Raw genomic sequence first — 24,645 nt, forward strand, 5'->3', positions numbered from 1 at the left:
GGTACTATAATAGCTAGAAGGAAATAACTTACATGATGGAACTGTAATCCATAACATTCTTTGGAATTTTCTCTATAGCTACTTGTTAAATTGTAGTTTTAAAGTTATCACCTTTCTGTAAGTATATTTCACAATAAAGAAATAACTGAAATTGTGGAACTGTAACCCATAATATTCTTTGAAATTTGCTCTCTAATTACTTGTTAAAATGTACTTTGAAAGTTATCACTTTTCTGCATATATGTTATATTTCACAATAAAAATGTAAAAAAAGGAAGAAAATAGGCTTTGGGATGAATCAACTGGCTCTGTAAAGGATGGGGTAGGGAAAGCACATTACCAATCTGAATAAAGTACTGTCCAAAAAAAAATAGTGGCTCTTTTCCATCAAGACAGTGAACAGACCCACACCCTTTCTTCTTTCAGTGGCATGGGTTGGAACTGAAGACTGTGACCATGCAGAGAGGCAGTGCCACTTCCCAAGATGTTGCAGATGGCCATGTCTTAACCCTATGACTTTTTGTTTAAGTTTTTGGTTATTGGAAATGCAGGAGCTGGCAAATATTGCTTACTTCATCAGCTTATTGAAAAAAAATTCAAAGATGATTCAAATCATATAATAGGAGTGGAATTTGGCTCAAAGATAATAAATGTTGGTGGTAAATATGTAGTTACAAATATGGGATACAGCAGGACAAGAATGATTCAGGTCTGTGATGAGAAGTTATTACAGAGGTGCAGCAGGGGCTCTCCTTGTGTATGACATTACCAGTTGAGAAACCAACAATGTGCTTACTAATTGGTTAACAGATGCCAGAATGCTAGCAAGTCAAAACATTGTGATCATCCTCTGTGGAAACAAGAAGGATCTGGATGAACATCATGAAGTTACTTTCTTAGAAGCCTCCAGATTCACTCAAGAAAATGGGCTGATGTGTATGGAAACAAGTGCACCAACAGGGGAGAATGTAGAAGAGGACTATATGCAGTGTGCAAGAAAAATAGTAAAATTGAACCAGGTGAACTGGATCCAGAAAGAATGGGCTCAGGTATTCAGTATGGAGATACTGCCATGAGACTGTTGAGGTCACCTATGTGGTGCACAAGCCAAGAGTGCTCAAGAATGCGGCTGTCAGACTTCAGCACTGGATCACCCCAGGTGTACATACAATGGTATTTGGGACACAATTGTTAGAACTTGAATAATCTGAAGTTTTATTTACCACCATCATTTTCTACTGTATGCAGAAGTAAATCTTTGTAGGAAAAAGTAATTTGGGGTATTATGCAAGCTAATAGATGTGGCACAGCAAACTATACAATAAATCTAATTCAGTGGATAATACCATTGGATGTATTTATGTACGCATGGATTTCCCAGTCCATAGTTTTCTTTTTATCTTTAGTTTAAAATGTGGCTATGTTCTGTATATATTGTAGCTCAGTAAGTCTCCATAGCACGATGTATGATGTATGATAGAATGTTGCACTACATGCAGTTTAATATTTTAATTTTTTTAATCATATGAACTAAAATTTGTTAATTGTGAGGTGTGCTTTTATCATGTCAATTATTTTGTATAATTGATTATATTTATGGCCTGATATTCAAGGACCCTGACATTGATGGCCAGTGCATTTCTTATTTAATTCTATTTACCACATTCAACATAGTGTTTATGCAATCTACACTTAAAATTCTACATCAGTAGTTATTCACTAACATACCAAAATAAAATGAAAAATGAGGGTTTCTCCATTAACTTTAGAAAAAGTGGGGTTTAAACTGAACTCCTATAAAACTGGAAGGTTCCAGAACTGAAAAATATAAGGAAAATGGACCACTGAATGAGAGAGAGAATTAAACAAGACATAGGAGCTGGAGAGAAATGTCTGCACAAAAACAAGCAGAACAGATCAAGATACCCAGAAAAGGAAGAGAGGAAAGGAAGCTTTCACCTGGAGGTGAAACAATTACAAAAAGAAAGAACAGTGCAAACTAAAAAATTGTACCACATACCCTGGACAAGAACCAGATGAAGAAGAGCTGAGAGAATCTGATTAGTTAAACTCAGACTATTCTAAAGGTCCAGAATAAGTTAGACCAAGCATAAAAGAAGAGCATTGACACAAAGCCAAACAATGATAAAACCTGAGACAAAAAGGAGAAACAGACCTTCAGAGTTAACTCATAAAGCTAAACAAATACCTAGACATAAGCAAAAAATTCCAAGCCATGCTAAGAAACAGGAAGACATGCTCAGTCAAGGGAACAAATTAATACTTCAGAGGAGACACAGAATTTAGAACTAATCAGAGAAGTTCAAACAAATCTCCTAAATCAATACAAGGAGATGAAGGAAAATATGCATATAGAGATAAAGGTTTTTGAAAAGACAATGTATAAGTATAAAGAAGAATTTTAAAGTGTAAAAAGAAACATAACAGAAATTATGGGGATAAAAAGCATGATAGCAGAGATTAAAATACACTAGAGGCATACAACAGCAATTTGAATAGGCAGAAGAATCAGTGAACTAGAGCAGGAATTGAAATAGTCTATTCAGAACAGATTGAGTAAAGAACAGGAAAAATTGAGCAGATTTGAATAACAACACAAATCACACAAACATATGCATATGGGTATCCCAAAAGGAGAAGAGAAGGGAAAGGGGCAGGAAGAATTTTTGAGGAAATAATGGCCCCAAACTTCTAAACTCTTATGAAAGACATACATGTGTGTGTGTGTGTGTGTGTGTGTGTGTGTGTGTGTGTGTGTGTGTGTGTGAAAGAAGCACAATGTACTTCAAACAGAATAAATCCTAATACACTTAATCTAAGACATATATTAATCAGAATGCCAAATGCCAAAGATAAAAAGAGAACTCTGAGATAAGTAACAGATAAGAAATTTGTCACATACAAGTGATCCTCAATAAGAAAAAGTGCTGATTTCTTATCAGAAACCATGGAGGCAAGAAGACAGTGTATGATATATATAAGGTACTAATAGAGAAAAACTCTCAGCCAAAAATTCTTTATCCAGGAATTACTAAAGGGAATTCTGCAGGTTCAAAGGAAAAGAAAGGAGACAGTGATGTGATATACTGTGAAGAAATGAAGATTCAGAGAATATGTATGCTACTGAAGCTAAATTGTTATCTGTTCAAATTAATAGGTTATAAACCTCAGAGTAACCTCAAAGAAAGTGTTTTTAAAATGTACAGAAATAGAAATGAGAAAAGGATAAGTCAGATACATCACAAAAGATCAACTATACAGAAAAGGAGATTGCAATAAAGGAAAAGAAAGACAAAAAAAAGATATGACATAAAAAAGTTGAAGGACAAAATGGCTGAATTAAATACTTTCTTATAGTAATACACTGAATGTTAATGTATTAAAATTCCCAATCAAAAGACACAGTGGTAGAAACAACTTATGTTGTTTACAAGAAACTCACCTTAAACCCACAACATAAATAGATTGAAAGAGAAAAATTGGAAAAATGATATTCCATACAAATTGTAACCAAAAAAGAGCCTTGGGGTAGCTATACTCATATAAGACAAAATGGGCTTTAGGTCAAAAGCTGTTGTAAGAAGTGTTTGATGAAAGAAGGTGATGGCAACTGTATCTCTGGAGTTAATGACCTTCAAAGATGTAGCTGTAGACTTCACCCCAGAAGAGTGGGCCCTGCTAGACCCAGCCCAGAGAAAGCTGTTCAGAGAAGTGATGCTGGAGAATATCAATCATCTGATCTCAGTGGATATCTTTTTTCCTACAAACAGGATGTCAGATCTTCAAATCAGATGTGCTTTTGCACTTGGTACAAGGAGAAGATGTGTGGGGAGAAAGAATAAGATTTCTCTAAAACCAGAGTCAAGTCAGAAGAAGTGCCTTTAAAAAAGAAGAAATTATATTCATGCAATCTTCATGAAAGAAAGATGATTGTAACATCATGTCATTCCAGATAGCTCAAATTCAAAAGAATTCCTTTAAATGCAATTATGTGCAAGAAGATTCCACTCACACATCCACAGTTAGTCAACAAGCATTAATTTAAATGAGAAAGAAACCAGATTTTCCCAAGTCACTTGGGAATGTCCTCGCGGAGCAGTCATCTTTTAATCAAATGAGAAGCAAATCACATGAATGTCCTCAAAGTGCTAAAACTTTTATTAATATCTCTGAAAACTGACAACACAATTGATCTCACATTGGAGATAACCCATATGAATGCCTATAATGTGGGAGAGCCTTTCTTCATTACTTTTCCCTTAAAGAACATGAGGGAAGTCACACAGGAGAGAAACCCCATGAATGTCATCTATGTTGGAAAGCCTTCAATTGCTATTCAAGTCTTCAACAACATGAAAGAACTCACAAAGGAGAAAAACCCTATGAATGTCATCTATGTGAGAAAGTCTTCATTCAGTACCGTTCTCTTAAAATACATGAGAGATCTCACACTGGAGAAAAGCCCCATGAATGTCATCTATGTAGAAAAGCCTTCAGTCATTCTTCTAATCTACAAAAACATAAGAGAACTCACACAGAAGAGAAACCATATGAATGTCTTCTCTGTGGGAAAGCCTTCAGTCAATATGGTGCTCTTCACAAACATGAGAGAAGTCACTCAGAGAAATCCCATGAAAGTCATTTGTGCAGGAAAGCCTTCAATCATTATGATTCCCTTAAAATACATGAGAAATCTCACACTGGGGAGAAACCCCATGAATGTCACCTATGTGGCAAAGCATTCAGTCGTTCTCATCCTTGTCAACATGAGAGTACTCACAGGAGAAAAATCACATGAATGTCGTCTATGTGGGAAAGCCTTCAGTCAATCCTCTAAACTTCAAAAACATGAGAGAACTCACAGGACAGAAACTCCATGAATGTCATCCATGTGGAAAAGCTTCATTCACAGCTCTGCCCTGAAACATGAGAGAGCTCACACTGAATAGAAACCCTATGAATGTCATCCATGTAGGAAAGCCTTCAGTCATTGTTCTTCCCTTAAATGACATGAGAGAATTCGTAGTGCAGGGAAAACATATATGTCTTCTATGTGGAAACATTTCACTCATATTTATGCCCCAAAATAAAAGATAATGCACAGTAGACAGAATACCTTTATAGGAAAAAATCAATTCTTCTATCCTTAGACAACATGAAATTATTCAAACAAGAGAAACCTTACGAATGCCATCAGTTTTGGTAAACCTTAAATCAATATTGTGATTTCAGGTGGAATGAGAGAATGCACAGTGTGAATGTTTTGAATACAGAAGAGATTTCAGCCATAAATTTAAATTTTAAACACACCAGAGAACTCACATACTGAACAAACACTGTAACCCACATGATAATGCTTTTAGTCATCTGTACTTCTACATTTCATCTAACAAAATCCATATAGGAGAGAAACCATACAATATCATCTATGTATCAAAATCCTTAAGATGTTCTGTTCATATATCATATGAGAACTAATGTAAATTCAATTGAAGTGGAGTGCTCATCTGCCACAATAAGTGATAAGCAAACTAGAGAAATCACATAAATTCTGTGTGTGCTTAATGTACTCTTTTAAATAAAATGTTAACTCCATGAAACACTAGGTATGCAATCTCTGCACTATCCTTCAATGTAACCCAAGCATTGGTGTCCTAAAGGAAACTAAATTTAGGAATAGCCATGAAAATATGAGAAAGAGGGAAAAGTATTTACTAGGAGGATGAATCCCCTTGGGGAAGATCCAGAAATTTCATGATGGAGAATATATTCAATGCAAAATCATGGGAAATCATTTATCCAGTAATTGGGAATTTTGGGGCATCAGTTATTATTTCTCTGGATGATGGTGTTTGATGGGATGGGGAGAATAATAGTGTGCTGGTTTGATGCTGTTGTGTACACCAGAAAAGGTCAGTTTCTTTTAATCCATCCCTGTTGAGACAGCTATATTGTGGGTGGGATCTTTTACTTAGGCTATTTCAATTGAAATATGACCCCACCCAATAAAGGTGCATCTTAATCCTTCATTGGAGTCCTCTTTGAGAGGATAAAAGGCTGAACATGAAAGAATTCACAGTGCAGGGGAAACAGATATGTCTTCTAGGTGGAAAGAGAGAGCTTAGCATAAAATGCCTACAGAAGCTCAGATACATTTTTGAGAGAGCCACTGAAACCAGAACTAAGGAGGTATGAACCAGCACACATCACCATATGCCTTCCCATGTGACAGAAGAACCCTGGATGCCAGCAGCCTTTCCTCAGAGAAGGTATCTTCTTGTTGATTCCTTAATATGGAAATTTTCATGGCCTTAGAACTGTAAATTCGTAACATAATAAATTCCCATTGAAAAAACAACCAATTTCTAGTATATTGCATTTCAGCAGCTTTAGCAACTGAAGCAATGGGGTATTTGAGGACTGAGTTATAGACATTAAAACTGGAAATGGTGGAAATTCCATAGTTTTAGGGATAGACGAATGTATGATGTTTGTGATTTGGAAGTCTTCAAGGGTAAATGAATATGGTTGTGTTGTTGCCTCTAATGGATCAGTGATGGACAGTTTTTGCTTCAGTGATTAATTACCTGAAGGGCAGGAACAGATTATTTAGCTCAGCATTACGTCTTTGAGGCTCATCCATATTGTCACATGTTTCACAACATCATTTCTTCTTATTGCCATGCAGTATTCCATCATGTGAATATACCACATTTAGATCTTAGAGGAAACAATACTTCATCTCAGTGACTTTAATATTTATTTATCAATGGGTGAGATGATCATACACACAGTAGGGAGTCAAGCTGAGGTCCAGATAGTTCCCATTTCCCCTCACTAATGGCTGATTAGAGATCATCAGAACCCACTGAAAGAATTGTCTTAACAAACATCTGTAATAGATTCCAAAATATACAGGGCCCATAGACAATGCCATTATGATGGTGGTGAAGTGGAAATCCAGACTTTGGCATTAATTTTGGAAAACTTCTGATCTAGAGAATGCATATATGAAACCTTTTCAGCTACTTTCATTATTATAAAAGACTGTTGAATGCTTCCCTACTAAAATTGGGGCTGCTAGAAGTATTTCTGTTCTCACTACTACACCTTATATTTTCTAAAACATTGAAAGACTGATTGATCTATCCTAAATATAAACCAATAAACAATTGTCTTCTCTCATCAATTCCACAATACAGATACAATAATGATGGACTTAAGTACTGTGATAAGTAAGAGTGTCTTTCCACAGAAAAGGAAAAAAAAACTATTTTTGTCTGCAGATGACATGGTTCGGTATATATAAAACACTATTAAATTTACAAAAATATTAGAGGCCCTTAGAAAATTTATAAACGCCATAGCATCCAACTTAAAAATAAAAGTCAAAATTCAAAAAATTGCAAAAAATATTTGGAAACCAAATTCAAAAAATTCCCAAAAATATTTGGAAACCATGTTTCTGACAAAAGACTGATATCTTGCATATATAAAAAAATCCTACAACTCAATGACAATAGTATGGACAGCCCAATTATAAAATGGGCAAAAGATATGAAAAGACAGTTCTCTGAAGAGTAAATACTAATGGCCAAAAACAAATGAAAAAAAATGTCCAGCTTCACTAGCTATTAGGGAGATGCAAATTAAGACCACAATGGGATATCATCTCACAACAATTGGATTGGCTGCCATTAAACAAACAGGAAACTACAAATGCTGGAGAGGATGTGGAGAAATTGGAACCCTTCCTCATTGTTAGTGGGACTGTATAATGGTTCCATCCACTCTGGAAGACAGTCTGGCAGTTCCTTAGTAAACTAGATATAGAGTTACCCTTCAATCCAGCAACTGCACTTCTTGGTATATACCTGGAAGATCTGAAAGCAGTGATGCAGATATCTGCATAGCAATGTTCATAGCAGCAATTTTCACATTTGCCAAGAGATGGAAACAACCCAAATGTCCTTCAACAGATAAGTGGATAAATAAAATGTGGTATATTCACATGATGGAATACTACATGGCAATAAGAAGAAATGATGTTGTGAAACATGTGACAATATGGATGAGCCTCAAAGACACAATGCTGAGCTAAATAAGCCAGATACAAAAACAGAAATATTATATGTTATCACTAATGTGAACACTGAAAAATGTAAAATAAATGGTTTATAATGTAGAATGTAAAATAAGTGGTTTATAATGTATAATAAATGGTTTATAGTGTATAATAAGAACAGATAATTTATTGTGAGCAAGTTTAAGTTCTGGGTGTGCTCAGGAATGAATATGGTTTGTAAATTTCTGGTGGGCATGGTAGGAACAAGTTCACAGAAATGTAGTCATCTTAGGTTCTGTTTTTCTTATTCCTTTCCTGGGTTATAGTCTATATTTTCCTGGGGTAGAACAGGAACATGTTGGAAGTAATGTAGTTATTTTAGGTTATTTGCTTTTTTCTTATTCCTTTGTTTTGGTTTTGTTTGAAATTTTTTTATTGTCTGTTTTTTTTTTTTAATTCTTTGACCAAGTTAATTAGAAAACAACAATGAAAAAAAGTAAAAGTAAATGAAAAATAGGGGGAGATGTGGGGCTGGGGTGTTTGGGGTGTTTATTTTTAATTTCATTTTTTTTTACTTTTTTTGCAGTAATGAAAATGTTCAAAAATTGATTATGGTGATGAATGCACAACTATATGATGATACAGTGAACAACTGCAAACTTTGGATTAGTGTATGGTATGTGACTATATCTTAATAAAATTGCAAGGAAAAAAGCTGTTGTAAGAGACAAAGAAGGACAATATATATCAATAAAAAGGGCAATCAACCAAGAAGAAATAACAATCATAAATATTTATGCACCTAATCAGGTTGCACCAAAATACATGAGGCAAGCATTGGCAAAGCTGAAGGGAGAAACAGATACCTGCACAATAATATCTGAAGACTTCAATATACCACTCTTATTAATAGATAGAACATCTAGACAGAAGATTAATAAGGAAACAGAGAATATGAACAATATGATAAATTAACTATACTTAACAGACATATAACATATACACATATAAGATCAACACAGAAATCAGTAGTGTTTCTATATACCAGCAATGAGCTATCAGAGGAGGAAATGAAGGAAAAAAATCTATTTACAATAACGACCAAAAGAATCAAATATCTAGGAATAAATTTAACCAAAGATGTAAAGGACTTATACACAGAAAACTACAAAACATTGCTAAAGGTATCAAAGAAGATCTAAATAAATGGAAGGACATTCCTTGTTCATGGATTGCTAGACAAAATATCATTAAGATGTCAATTCTACCTAAGATGATTTGCAGATTCAGAGCAATCCCAATCAAAATTCCAATAGCCAACTCTCCCAAAATGGAAAAGCCAATTATCAAATTTATTTGTTATAGCCAAAATCATCTTGAAAAGAACAAAGTTGGAGGACTCATACTTCTTGACTTTAAAGCATATTTCAGTGGTCAAAACAACATGGTATTAGCACAAGCATAGGTATTTTGACCAATGGAATCAAATTGAGAGTCCAGAAATAGACCCTCAATGTATGGCCAGTTGATTTTTGATAAAGTTACCAAGTTCACTCAATTGGGAAAGAATAGTGGCACCAAAAAATTGTACTGGGGGAAGGAAATAAGATGGCAGCATAGAGAGGAATGGAAGACTGTTAGTCCCCCCCTGGAACAATTCATAAATGACCAAAAAACTAGTAAATAACCTGGAATAGCTGTGGGGAGACAAATATGACTGTTCACTCATCATCCACCAACCTGAATTGGAAGGAATGCCCAAGATCACAGCATAAAATTTGTAACTAAAAACTGCAGACCCGTGCCAAGAGCTGAGAGCCCCTCCCTCATGGAAGCCTTGCAGTGCTAGAGAGCAGAAGTCTCCAAATGAGATAGTATACTTCAGCCCAGCTCCAACTGGGGTTTTAGTGTTAAACTGCTCAATACAGACAGTGAATCCCCAACAAGCAGACAGAGGCTTTTGGTGACAACTGGCCTTGGGAGAGTCAGGGGACATATCTCTCTCAGGATGGGGAGTCCAGAGGATTGGGTGCATCTCTGGCTGATGGGTGAATCTGGGAGCTTTTTGTCCCTGTCTCTCTCTGTGGAGAAAGCCTCACCCATTTTCAGCCCACAGCACTTTGCAGTAAAGAAAGCCTCAGCCATTTTAAAATTGCAGCACTTTGACCAGCAGAGTCAGAAAAACAAAGAACTTATTGATATGCAGGTGACCTCTATGGAGGGGGCATAGCTTCCCAAAAGGAAAGGGAGGAGCCAAGCTCTACTGCTTGCCTTACCAGAACCAGAAACCAAAGCCTGGGAGACGAGAACCATGGGCCACACCCCCTTACACCAGCCAGTAACAGGCTGACAGGTGCACCTGCCAGGCAGAAAAGCACAGGGAGTGTCAATCCTCTAAGAAAAACCATCAGGAAAACTGGATACTAAATATTTCCTCCTTCTGTGACCTGAGCCTGTTCTCATCTGGGAAAACCTGATTGGGGTGCCCTAGGAGATCAGATGCCTAGACAACAGAAAACTACAACATACACTAAGAAAAACAAGGTTATGGCCCAGTCAAAGGAACAAACGTACACTTCAACTGAGATACAGGAATTTAAACAACTAATGCTAAATCAATTCAAGAAGTTTAGAGAAGATTTGGCAAAAGAGATAAAGGCTATAAAGAAAACACTGGGCATACATAAGGCAGAAATTGAAAGTTCAAAAAAACAACTAGCAGAATCCATGGAAATGAAAGGCAAATCACAAGAGACGAAAGACACAATGGAAACATACAACAGCAGATCTCAAGAGGCAGAAGAAAACACTCAGGAACTGGAGAACAAAACACCTGAAAGCCTATACGCAAAGGAGCAGAAGGAGAAAAGAATGGAAAAATATGAGCAATGTCTCCAGGAACTTAAGGACAAAATGAAATATAGGAATGTACATATCATTGGTGTCCCAGAGGAGAAAAGAAGGGAAAAGGGGCAGAAATAATCAATGAAAATGTCCCATCTCTTATGAAAGTCATAAAATTACAGATCCAAGAAGTGCAGCATACTCCAAACAGAATAGATCTGAATAGGCCTACACCAAGACACTTAATAATCAGATTATCTAACATCAAAGACAAATAGAGAATCCTGAAAGTAGTAAGAGAAAAGCAATCCATCACATACAAAGGATCTCTCAGGAGAAACCACAGAGCCAAGAAGGAAGCAGTGTGATATATTTAAGATTCTGAAAGTGAAAAATTGCCAACCAAGAATCCTATATCCAGAAAAGCTGTCCTTCAAATATGAGGGAGAGTTCAAAATATTTTCTGACAAACAGACAATGAGAGACTTTGTGAACAAGACCCCTGCCCTACAGGAAATACTAAAGGGAGCACTACAGAGTGATAGGAAAAAACAGGAGTGAGAGGTTTGGATCACAATTTTGGGAGATGGTCGCACAGCAATGTAAGGACACTGAAAAAAGATAACTGTGAATATGGCTGAGAGAGGAAGGCTGGGAGCATGTGAGACACCAGAAGAAAGGAGGAAAGATAAAGACTGGGACTGTGTAACTTGGTGAAATCTAAAGTGTTCAACCATTGTGATAAAATGTACAAATATGTTCTTTTACAAGGGAGAACAAGCAAAAATAAACCTTGCAAGTTGTTAAAAATTGGGAGGCATTGGGGCAGGGATGCAACCAACATAAACTAGAGACTGTAACTAACAGAATCATTGTATTATGCTTCCTTTAATGTAACAAAGGCAATATACCAAGGTAAATGCAGATAAGAGGGGGGGATGGGGAGGCTTGTTAGACACTTGACATTGGTGTTGTTGCCTGACTCTTTACTTCAGTTTAAGGTTATCTTTCCTTTTGCTGCTTCCTAGCTGTCAGTTTTTTTCCTCTTTCTTTTTTCTTTTTCTTTTGCCTCTCTAACTTCTTTGACTCTCTCTCCTGCCTTGTGGAAGAAATGTAGATGTCCTCATATAGATAGTGGTGAAGGTGGTGAACACATAAAGATGTGACCATACAGAGAACCATTGATTGTTGAATGTATGACATGTGAACAAAACCATTTAAAAAAAAATGGGTTGATGAAGAAATCTTGAGGGCAATATACTGAGTGAAATAAACCAGACACATGAGGACAAATATTGCAGGGTCTCACTGGTAGGAACTAATTATAATATGTAAACTCATAGACATGAAATATAAGGTACCAAGATATAGGATGAAGCTAAAGAATGGGGTGTGGTTGCTTAGTATGAGCAGAATGTTCAACTAGGATGAACTTAAATGTTTGGAAATGAACAGAGGTGTTGGTAGCAAAAAAGGGAAAACACAATTTACTCAATGTGAGAAAATGTTTGGAAACCACATATCTAATATGGGTTTAACATCCAAAATAGATAAATAAAACATACAATTCTGCAATAAAAAGACAAACAACTTAATTTAAAAATAGGCAAAAGATTTGAATAGACATTTCTCCAAAGGTATACAAATTACTAAAAAAGCACATAAAGAAATGCTCAACATTGCTAGCTATTAGGGAAATGCAAATCAGAGCCACAATGAGATATCATTTCATACCCACTAGAATGGCTACTATTAAAAAAACAGAAATCTACAAGTTTTGGAGAGGAAGTGGAAAAATATGAGCACTCATTCATTGCTGGTGGCAATGTAAATTTTGCAGCCACTGTGGAGGACAGTTCAGTGGTTCCTTGGGAAGCTAAGTTTAGAATTACAGGATCAGGAATCCTGCTACTAGGTATAGTAGTAGTGAAAGCAGGGACTTAAACAGATATTTTCACACTGATATTCATAGCAGCATTATTCCAAATTGCCAAAGGATGGACCAATCCAAGTGTCCATCAACTGATGAATCGATAAGCAAAATGTGGTATATACCTACAATGGAATAGTATTCAGCCATGAAAAGGAATGAAGTCTTGATGTTTGCAGCAACATGGTTGAACCTTGAGGACATTATGTTAAGTGAAATAAGCCAGACAAAAAAAGGACAAATATCGTATGATCTCAATGACATGAGCTAATTATAATAAGCAAACTCATAGATTTAGAATCTAGAATATAAATTACCAGGGATAGATTGGTTTTAGAGAATGAGGAAATGATGAACAATCTGAGCAGAATTTCTATTTAGGTTGATTATAAAGTTTTGAAAATGGATGGTGGTGTTCTTTGCACATTATTGTGAGTGTAATTAATAGCACTGAATGATATAGGTGAATGTGGTTAAAAGGGGAAACATTGAGTCATATATGTTACTGGAATAAAAAATTAAAAGATAAAGCATAGGACTGTGTAACACACAAAACCCTATTGCAGATGATGGGCTATAGTTTATACTACAAGTATGAGAATGTTCTTTCATTAATTATAAGAAATAAATGACACTAATACAAGGTGTTAATAATAATGTGTTATATGGGAAAAAATACACCTCATGTAGAGTATAGATGATATTTCATAGTACTATTTTAATAAACTTTCAACATTTGTAACAAAGGTAAATACTGTTAAAATAAGTAGTACAATTTCAAAAAAAATGCTATCATTGATTGCAACAAATATTCCACACCAATGCAAGTTGTTGCCAGTGGGGTAGTGAATGGGAATCCTGTATTTGATGCATGATTTTTCTGTAAAACCACTTCTCCAATAAAAATAATTTTAATATGAGATAACACTTCACACTCACTAGGATGCCCATTATTAAAACAAAAACAAACAAACAAAAATAATGTGTTGGCCAGGTTGCAAAGAAATAGGAATCCTTACATATTGTTGATGGCATTGTAGAAAAATGCAGCCATTATGGAAATCAGTTTGGCAGGGCCTCAGAAAGTTGAAAATAGAATTACCGTATGGTATGGTTACCACACTTCTTTGCATATACCCCAAAGAATTAAAAGCAAGCCCTCAAACTGATATTTCTACAACAATGCTTATAGTGGCATTACTTACAATACCCAAAGGAGGAAACGACCCAAGTGTCCATCAGCAGATGAATGGATAAACAAATTATGGTATACACACAATGGAATATTATTCAACCATAAAAAGAATGAAGTTCTGATACATGCTACAACATGGATGAATTTTGAAGATATTGTGTTGAATGAAATAAGCCAGATACAAAAAGACAAACATTGCATGATCTTGCTTATATGAAATACCTAGAAGAAGCAAATTTCATAGAGACAGAGAGTAAAGGATAGGTTACCAGTGCCCAGGCTGAGATAATGGGTAAGAGGGAGCTATTCTTAATGAGTGCAGAGTTTCTGTTTAAGGTGATAAAAAAGTTGGGGTAATGGACAATGGAGATGGTAGCCCAATAATGTGAACATAATTAATACTGCTGAATTGTACATTTGGAAGTGGTTAAAATGGGAAATTTTGAGTTGTTCATATGTTACTACAATAAATTTTTTTTAAAATTAAATTCATATGATAACTACATATGTGCAATACAGAGAATCAGAATGCCTATAGGAATTTTAGCTAACTCATAAGAGTCATAAGACACATAAGTTGCAAGCTATAATATTAAAGTAGAAACCAATCCAATCTTGACTTATTGCTAAATATTTTGTCTAAAACTGATAATGTTATAAATACTGTGAGATTTCTCTTAATCAAACATTGACTCAGTCAGTAAAGTACTGATTTCAGCAGTAGAAAATTTCCCTGTAAGATATTAATTTCTGGGCTTTGGACACCTGTATTTTATTCCCTGACAAATTTAACAGAGCCAAAAATAAACAGTATTTTGTTACTTTCGTACTAAAAGCTGAAATTGAATGGAGTTGAGATCACCAGGAAGGGAGCAAAGGTAGACGAAACCATGTTGAAGTTCGTTCTTGCTTTCCATTTCTGAAATAAAGGCAAGTCAGAGCCTTTGCAATAGCTGAAGAGAAGCTAGTTTGTTCTAGAAATTGAGATAAGGGAAATATAACCCTATTCTGAAGCTTATTACTAAAGCCACACAAAATATACCATCTGATTTCTTTTGTTTTATATGTTTGCTTTTAGACCCAAGTAAACTATATAAAGACAGAGTCTAACAGAATGGATCCATCTTAGAGTGAATAATTTACTGTTTGTCCATGTAGTATTATTAAAATTAATTGAACCGTCTTAAAATTATTAGAGAAATAAGACTAGAAATGGAATTCTCTCCACTGCTAATGTCCTAAAATATAGACTTTTCCTGCACATTCTGAACTCCTTCCACTCCGAAAATTTTTTCAAACATGATGTGAATCAGTTAAGTTAGATTTTGAATTTGGGTCTGGGTGGAGGTCAGTTAGAACCCAGTGGGAGACCGAGGCCATAATACTTGAGCAAAGATAGTTTATTACTCACAAGCCCCAGGGAGAAAAGGGCACCATGATGGGAAGCACCACCAGCTCGGGTGGCTCAACCATAACGTGGAGCACACAAGCAGAGCAGAAGGGACCCTGGGCTTGTGCCCTTATTGTAGTCCAGGGGTGGAGGTTTGTAGATTCCCTGTGGGAGTCAAGGATTGGTTAGTTTAAAGCAAACAAGCTCAAAAACGATCAGGGACTGAGGTTGTGAGGTGATAAGGATGACCCGCTTAACATTTGGGGCCAGCTTTGGGTTTTGGGTGAGGCTGTGGGTTGCGTGGGTGGTAGCTAAAGATGTGGGTGTGAGCTCTGGGGGATTATACCCCACGTAAAAGGCTTTCCATCAAATAGATCAGTGTTCAGGCAAGTGGTTTAAGAGATAGATGCCAAGGCAGCAACACAAAAACTTTGTTAGTACACATGACATACAAGTTTATGTCTCCATTCATTTACTTAGGTTGTTCCAGAAGTCTTTTGTTCAAAACCCAAGTTAAAGTTATTTCTTATTTCGTTACTTATTTCAAATGTTGCTTGTTGTCTAAAGTCATCACTACTCCAGCTCCCAACATGAATCACTCCCTAAACTTTATTGCTCCCTCAACTTTTCTCTCTATAATTTTTTTGTCTTCTCTAATAAGGCCTTTGGTATCACAGAGGTCAGGATACATTCTTCTACCTTTAAAATTATGGCAGAAAACATAAGGATCCTAAACATATTTTAAATTTTTCCTCACATACTTTAGAGGGTTTTAATACCCGTTGAAGTTGAAATGTCATTTTAATTTTTGTTTAAATGGGTTGTGAATTATCCTGATTTCACCTATTAAATATTCCATCTATTCCCCAACTTGAAAGTCATCTTCATCATATACTAAATATCATCTACTTATCTGTGTATCTCTTATTTACCATAATGTGGTACTGCTTGAGCTGTCCTTCAGTGCTAAAAGTTTTGATAATTTGGACAAGTTCAAGTCCTCCCTCTTTCTCTTCCTATTCCTGCATTTTCTTATTTCTAAAATCTGTCTTGCCAGTACTTGCACAACTGTCCTTCTGTCTATGAATTTAAGAACACGTGTTCAAGGTTTCTTTCAGTTTCCAAAAGGAAACTGTTAGTATCATGATTGGGACAGTATTAACTTTATAGCACTAAATACTATTAATACTAATTAATACTAATGTTATAGCACTTTATAGTATTACCTTTATTGCACTAACTTGCAAAATAATTGGTATCTTTAAAATATAGAGGTTTATATCTATTAAACTGGTTTTTGTTTTGATTCATTCAGGACTGCTTTCACTCCATTCTGGAATGTTTTATAATTTTCCCCATAAAGGTCTTATGCATATCTTATCAGTCATATTATTTTAAAAAGTAGTGTGAAGTGCTATTTTTCCAATAGCTGATTAGCAACCACTGCAGGTTTCTATACATCTATTGGATTTTCCAGGAAAACAAGTTACCATAGTAACTCCAAAATCTTATGATAGAGTCTTAGGCTATTACTAGCCACTAATATTTCTTCAAACATGAATATATGTATAAATATATTAACTCATTATTAAACACATTGCTCCATGATAAATTAGGTTCTAATATTTGCAACACTGTTGCTTTTTAAAACCATTACAATATCCTGATCCAAGTGCTTTTGATAAGGAACCAGTATCTAGAAAGCCAGCTGTGCAATGGAGCTCAGAAACCTAATATCATATACAAACTCTACTGCTCCTACTATATCCATGTCAGATATTGAAACAAGCTTTGAGAGGTCTAAGAGAGTATCAAATAGGAATCTTTAATAAATACATGATAGCCCTGGACTCCAACTCCTACTTCTTAACCATTTCTTAATGAGAAAAAAAAATGCTTCAAGTGGGAATTTGGACAAGAAGAAAACCCAATATCTTAATTCTAAGTACCCTGCTATTTAATAAAAAGGAGTTGAAAAAAGAATGGCTTCAAATTCTCAAGTCTAAACTTAGTGAATGAGTAGTATCTTCAAAACTGTTCTGGAGTACTCTTCTTAATCAGACAAAGAGTCTTCTGGATTTAAAAGTACATATCAAAACAGCCTCCCAATCTTTCTTCTTGTCTACAACACCCCTCTCTCCCTGTCCATTCTCACATTGTCATCAGAGTTGTTTTCCTGAAAATTTTTACCTAATCAAGCAAATCCCATGCTTCAGTATCTCTTCTGCTTCCCCACTGTCTACATCATAATTTGTACACTGACCCTACTAAGGCACACTGATCCTGTAAATGTTTACTCCAATTTATCTTCAGAGCTCCTTTTTTCAGTGGCACCTTCCACCACATCTTAGATTTAGACACACTGAACTTGTACCACCCTCCACACTTATCCTTCCCTTACTCATTGGTTTTAAAGAATTCTTTGTCTATATATCTCTGTTCTTCCTTGCCATTGAATAGCAAAAACATCTGTAATATTAATAAACAATAATTTTAAACATAATTTCCTCTCTGAGCATCTTTCCATCTCATTCCTAAAGGGTCACCTTTATCCTCTTCTAATCTTGTAAGACTTTAACTATACTTTTGTACATACTGCGTTATATTGCAATATATATGTATTCCTTCTTCCAATAATGATTGAATGCTTGAAAGTTATGGGCTGAATCTCATTATTGTTTATATCCCTAGCCCCTAACTCCAGGCTTAGCATATAAAAGTGCTTAAAAAACTCTGGATTTCTAATAAGATTCTTAGACTTCATCATAAAAGTGAATCAAACACTGTGTTTAGTAATATTTTGAACAGAAAGTTCATAGGAGTAGGAAGGAACACTTGATTTTGATTGTTTAAAACATTTGTGTGAAGCAAATCTGAACTTCAGTTCAGTTTTGCACAAAGACTCTTAAGCAAAATTATAGTTCTGACATTCCTATGAATTGATGTAATTGAAACTTACACAGTGAAAAACCCTTCCTCTATACCCTAAAGAATTTCTGTAATGTATATAATACACAGTGGAAAATGAACTAGGGTTTGAGCTTTACATGATACTGAAACAAAGATTGCTGAAATAATGCATAGTATTCACAAAGCTTAGGCTATGTCCAAAAAAGCAAGACTTTTCCTACTTTTGTGGATAAAATAATTAAAATTATAACTTGTAGTCTCAAAAATATGAAGCAATTTTGATAAACTTTTGGTTTTATGTAAATGCAGAAATTATGTTAAAAGAAAATGTAATTAATGCTAATTTACTTTTTGTTTTTAAATGAAAGATATGGACAGGGATTTTTAAAAATTTTTCCATGAATGAACCATTGTCACACTTCCCTTAAGTCAAACTGTATCCATTGGTTCTTGGTCTCAAAATCCATAATTTTTTCTTATACACTTGAAGATTTTCAAGTGCTCTAATACTTTTTACTTTATTTTTTTTTTCCTCTCCCCACTCCTCTTTTTTGCTCTATTTATTTCACAGTTTGTTTCTCTCTATACTATGCTCAACATATAATCATTCTTACTTTGGAAAGTCACACATGCTTATAGAAGGTGATATTTTTATGCAAAAATGCTAGTGTTATTGCAACGGCTTTTTTTAGGCAGCCTGATGTTAAATTTCCTGTCACAATCTGAAATAGTTTTAAAGTCCTATTATATGGGAAAAAATATTCTCTTTCACATTTGTCACTTCTGGATTTTGCATGTGATTATAACATTTGTTCCTTCACTTAGCTAATATTTACAGATCATGAAATGTAAAGCCAGTTTAAAAAAAAAAAAAGAACTGCTCTCAAATTTTCAAGTATAAAAGAAATTAAAAACCATGTCTGCAAATATTTGCTACAGCCAAGATGGGCACAACAAAAAGAACCTCAGTACCTGAGTCCTCCTGAGATTTGGAAGATGCATTTAAGGTTGCTAGTCAACAAATATTAATTAATCACCTACCACGTTCTTGATCCTGGACTAGTTGTTAAGCATCCAGTGACAAATAAAGCAAACATGGGCTTTACAGGTTGACAGAGAAGACTTAGCAGGTAGATGAGAGGTAAGACAAGAGGGCAGTCAAGAAAGAGTGATGGATATATTCAGAATTATGAAGCAATGAGAAAGTATGGCACATATGGAAACCAAAAAGGGTTGAGATTTTGTTTTGATTTGTTATTTTTATTTCTTTTTTGGTGGTGGGAACCATTGAGTATGGTGGGAGGACTAGGAACATCATTGAAAAAAAAAAAAACTTGACTAGAGAATCATTTAGTGGGCTGTCCTTAATGCAGTTTCTATAGAGTGGATGGAAATAATGATTTTTTTCTTACAGGTAAAGAATCTATTATTTGGATTTGCTGTGCAAATTCATTTAGCAGAGTCAAAGAGGGAAGGGATCATTGGTCAAGATTAGCCACTGGGGCATTTTTATGAGCAAATATCACAGTTCCTGTGGGCTCCCTTGGGTGGGGCTTGACTATACAGTCTTCAGCAGCAGTATACATCTAAACAACTTGAAGAAAAAGTTATATAAAAAGGATATATGGGGGCAACCTAAGATGGCGACTAGGTGAGACAGAGAAAAAAACACCTCCATGGAAAACACTAGATAAAAAAACAGAAAGGACCAGAACACCACTTCCAGGGTAGCACTAGCTAGACAAGTTCTGCTAAACCACAGGGAATGTGCATTTGGTGAAACCAGGAGTCTGCATTCTGAAACGAGTGAGTGAGTAGGCTGAATCCCTCGGCCACGCTGTGGTGTCGGGAAGTGGTGGGTTGGCGTTTTTAAAAAAAAGAAGCCCGGGAACAGCTGCAGATAAGACAGGAGCGGTCTGGACTAACGCCTCGGTGTCTGGGGTGGAGGATACCCCTTCCCACACCCCCTGCTGATTGTCTCGGGTCCAGGGAAACAAAGGGGAGATGCACGACTTGCAGCCATCTCCCCAGCGGGTGGGGCTACTCCTGCCCGGGGCAGAACACACAGCACAGAACCGAGACAAGAAACCCAGCCTGACAGGGAGTCTTTCCCACAGCACCGCTCACATGACACAATATCGGCCATGGACAGTGGCCTTGAATACACCCACAGCTGATTGTCCCAGAGCTGGGAGAGTGGAGCTGTGCGGAAAGGGGGAAGTTAATGCGTCCCATTCAACCATCTTTGAAGCAGGCTGGGAACGTCCCTACACAGCCCAGCAGCCCAGGGTTTCCCTGGAGGCCAGCGCTCACTTGTGACGTGGCACAGCCCTCCCCCCCTCAGCAGGGGTCCTGGAAAAGCATAGCAGTGAGGGGGGAACCACTCAGAAATCCCAGGGAACCTACGCCAATACCAAGGACTTTTGTGTCAGCAGCAGAGAACAGCCTTAAATCTCGGAAACACCTGGGAGGTTTGATTGTTAAACCTGCCCTTCCTCCCTAACTGCTCAGGCAATGCCCCTCCTTGAGGGCAGACAGCACCGACAATACACCCAAATTAAGTGCACCAATTGGATCCCAAAAGAATCAGATCCCCGTATACCACAAAGTTGGGGAGAACTGGCTTGAGGGGAATAAGTGACTCACAGACGCCATCTGCTTGTTAGTTAGAGAAAGTGTATGTCACCAAGCTGCAATTCTAACAAATTAAAGATCAAGTAAAGCAAATGCCAAGAGGCCAAAAACAACAGAAAATCTTAAAGCATATGATAAAACCAGACAACATGGAGAACCCGAACCCAAACACTCAAATCAGAAGATCCGAAGACACACAGTTACTGGCAGAACTAATCAAAGAAATACAGACAGGCAATGAGAGGATGGCACGGGATATAAAAGACTTGAAGAAGAGCATGGCACAGAATATAAAAAACATAAAGACCCTTGAAGAGCATAAAGAAGATATTGCAAGAGTAAATAAAAAAATAGAAGATCTTATGGAAATTAAAGAAACTGTAGGCCAAATTAAAAAGACTCTGGATACTCATAATACAAGATTAGAGGAAGATGAACAACAACTCAGCCTACTCGAGGAGCACAGAACAGAAAATGGAAGAACAAAAGAAAGAATGGGGAAAAAAATTGAAAAAATTGAAATGGATCTCAGGGATATGATAGATAAAATAAAACGTTCAAATTTAAGACTCATTAGTGTCCCAGAAGGGGAAGAGAAGGGTAAAGGTCTAGAAAGAGTATTCAAAGAAATTGTTGGGGAAAACTTCCCAAACCTTCTACACAATATAAATACACAAAGCATAAATGCCCAGCAAACTCCAAATAGAATAAATTCAAACAAATCCACTCCAAGACATACTCTGATCAGACTGTCAAATACTGAAGAGAAGGAGCAAGTTCTGAAAGCAGCAAGAGAAAAGCAATTCACCACATACAAAGGAAACAACATAAGACTAAGTAATGATTACTCAGCGGCCACCATGGAGGTGAGAAGGAAGTGGCATGACATATTTAAAATTCTGAGAGAGGAAAATTTCCAACCAAGAATACTTTATCCAGCAAAACTCTCCTTCAAATTTGAGGGAGAGCTTAAATTTTTCACAGACAGACAAATACTGAGAGAGTTTGCTCATAAAAGACCTGCCCTACTTCAGATACTAAAGCGAGCCCTACCAACAGAGAAACAAAGAAATGAAAGAGAAATATAGAGACTTTTAACAGACATATATAGAATATTACATCCCAGGTCACTGGGACACAGATTCTTCACTAGAGATCACAGATCTTTCTCCAGAATGGACTGTATGCGGGGACATAAAAACAAACCTCAATAAAATAAAAAATAAAAAAATAATTTGTTCAAAGCACATTCTCTGACCACAATGGAATACAAATAGAAGTCAATAACCATTAGAGACTTGGAGAATTCACAAACACCTGAAAGATAAAAATGAGGGGGAGATGAAAACATTCCCAATCAAAAGCTGAGGAACTTCATCACCAGTAGATCAGTCCTAAGCAGGCTGAAAGGAAGGGATACTAAACAACTGACTGAAACCACATGAAGAAATAAAGATTTCCAGTAAAGTTCACATGGTAAATATAAAGACCAATACTACTGTATTGTTGATTTATAACTCCACTATTTACTTCCTACAGGATCTAAAGTACATAAACTGTAATGATAATTGGTGGTTTTGGACTCAATGTAAAATATGTAATTCTTGACAAGAACTACATAAAGGTGGGGGAATGGAGGAGTATAGGAACACAGTTTACATGTCCTATTGAAGTTAATTTGGTTTCAAAGAAAAACAAGATTGGTATAGATTTAAGAGGTTAATTTTAAGCCCCATGGTAAACACAAAGAAAGTATCAAAGAATATGACATAAGAGATGAAAAGTAGAGTAGGGGTTCCAAGAAGTGGGGGAAGGGGCAATGGGGAGTTAAGAAATGAGAGTAGGGGTTTTGGTTTGGGGTGAAAGGAAACTTCTAGAAATGGATGGTCAGAAGGTGATAGCATTGCAACATTATAAATGTGATTAATCCCACTAAGGGAATGCTAGGGAGGGGTGGAATAGGAAGATTTAGGCTATATATATCTTTCCACAATTGAAAAAAAAAAAAAATAAGACAGTCTAAATAGATGACAATTAAATGCCAAGGATGATCCTGGATGGGATCTGAGGTTGGAGGAGAGGAGGCTCAAAGGGACACAGATGGGACACAAGAAAAAAAAAAAAATGGAAATATAGAACGTAAGCTTTATATCAATGTTGAGTTTCTTGAACTTCTTAGCTGTGTTTAATGAGATTGCATAAAATAATGTTCTTGTTCATGGGAAAGGTATATGTGAATTATATTGTTAGTTCAAAGATATGTGCAACTTGCTCTCATATGTTCAGAAGACAGAGCAATAGATGACGGGTGTTAGGGAGGGAGGGAGGGAGAGAGGGAGGGAAAGAAAGAGACAGTGGTATGTCAGGATCTTAAAGATGATGGATCAGGGTATTGGGGGAGGGGGGTCGGGGTATGATGGAATTCTTTGTATGAAGTTTGCACTGTTTTTACAACCGTTCCCGTAAGATTGAACTTGTTTCAAAATAAAATCTATTATTTAAAAAAAGTATATATAAAAGCACATATAAAAAGTATATACAGAAGTATATACAAAAAGTTTAAAATATAAAAAACATTATATCTGTGAAATGGATGGCCTATTTAAACAGAATTAAACAATTAATCTGACTTTTTTGCCTGAATAAGTAAAACTAATATTTTTTCAATTGATTTCAAATGTATTGTCTTAAAGCATGTCAGCTCAGTTCAGTGTTGTCTGTCTGATGTTCATTATTTACTCTGCAAATATTAAGCTCTTACTACATGATTGTTTTGGTTTTCCATGCTCATGCTCCAGCTATGAACAAAACAGACACAATCCTTACCCTTATGGACATTATACATAAGGAAACACAATAAATAAGTGAAATATATAATGTATCAGATGTATATTTTAGACAGAGATGGAAGGAGTTGCTGAGGAGATACCTGCAAAAAATCCTGAAGGAAAAGCTGGTGTGAAATATGAGATATCAGGGAAAAGTACGTTCCTGGCAGCTGGAAGAGCAAGGAACAAATGCCCAGAATCAAGAGTGGGCCTGCAAGCCCAAGGGAACAGTGAGGAAGCCAACCTGGGGTGGGCTATCAAGAGAGGAAGGGTGGGGGAAGGGGCAAAGATTTTATCCTGGGTTACAGGCAAACTCATTGTAGAATTTTGAGCAGTGGAATGACATGATAGAACTTAACATGATTACTTTGGTACGAGTGTTTCCTATAGACTAAAAATGGACAAGGATGGAAGCAAGGAGAAGCAGGAGACTATTGCAGTACTATACAGCAAAAGATGATGCTGGCTTAGCTGAGGTTGAAGCAGTTCAAGAGATGAGAAAGGACTATTTTCATTATTATTGGTATCCAACATGAAAAAATAAAGGAAATTTTAAAAAATCATTTATATGCATTTACATACTGATAAAGTTCAGAGAAATAATCATGATTTCCATATCCCCTTCTGTGGTTATGCTGTCTAAAAATATTTATTCTACCTCCTCATTTGAAATTATGCAGGAGTTAAGCTGCTGTTGGTAGGATGAAAGAGGCTCTTTTCCCCTCCATGGTTAAGTAACCTCAAAATGAAAATGGGAAGCTGAGTCATGGAAAGATCAGCCTAGCTTGCTTCCAAATGTATAAGCCAGGAAGGCATCCACAACCATGG

The 24,645-nt window shown here is 36.1% G+C and overlaps 1 pseudogene; it reads left to right on the forward strand.

Moving 5' to 3' along the window:
* Window positions 1-484: 484 nt before the first annotated feature.
* On the forward strand, window positions 485-1,202 carry LOC119510482 (annotated as a pseudogene).
* The last annotated feature ends 23,443 nt before the right edge of the window (window positions 1,203-24,645 follow it).

The sequence above is a fragment of the Choloepus didactylus genome, chromosome 1, assembly GCF_015220235.1.
Source record: "Choloepus didactylus isolate mChoDid1 chromosome 1, mChoDid1.pri, whole genome shotgun sequence".
Classification (NCBI taxonomy): Eukaryota; Metazoa; Chordata; class Mammalia; order Pilosa; family Megalonychidae; genus Choloepus; species Choloepus didactylus.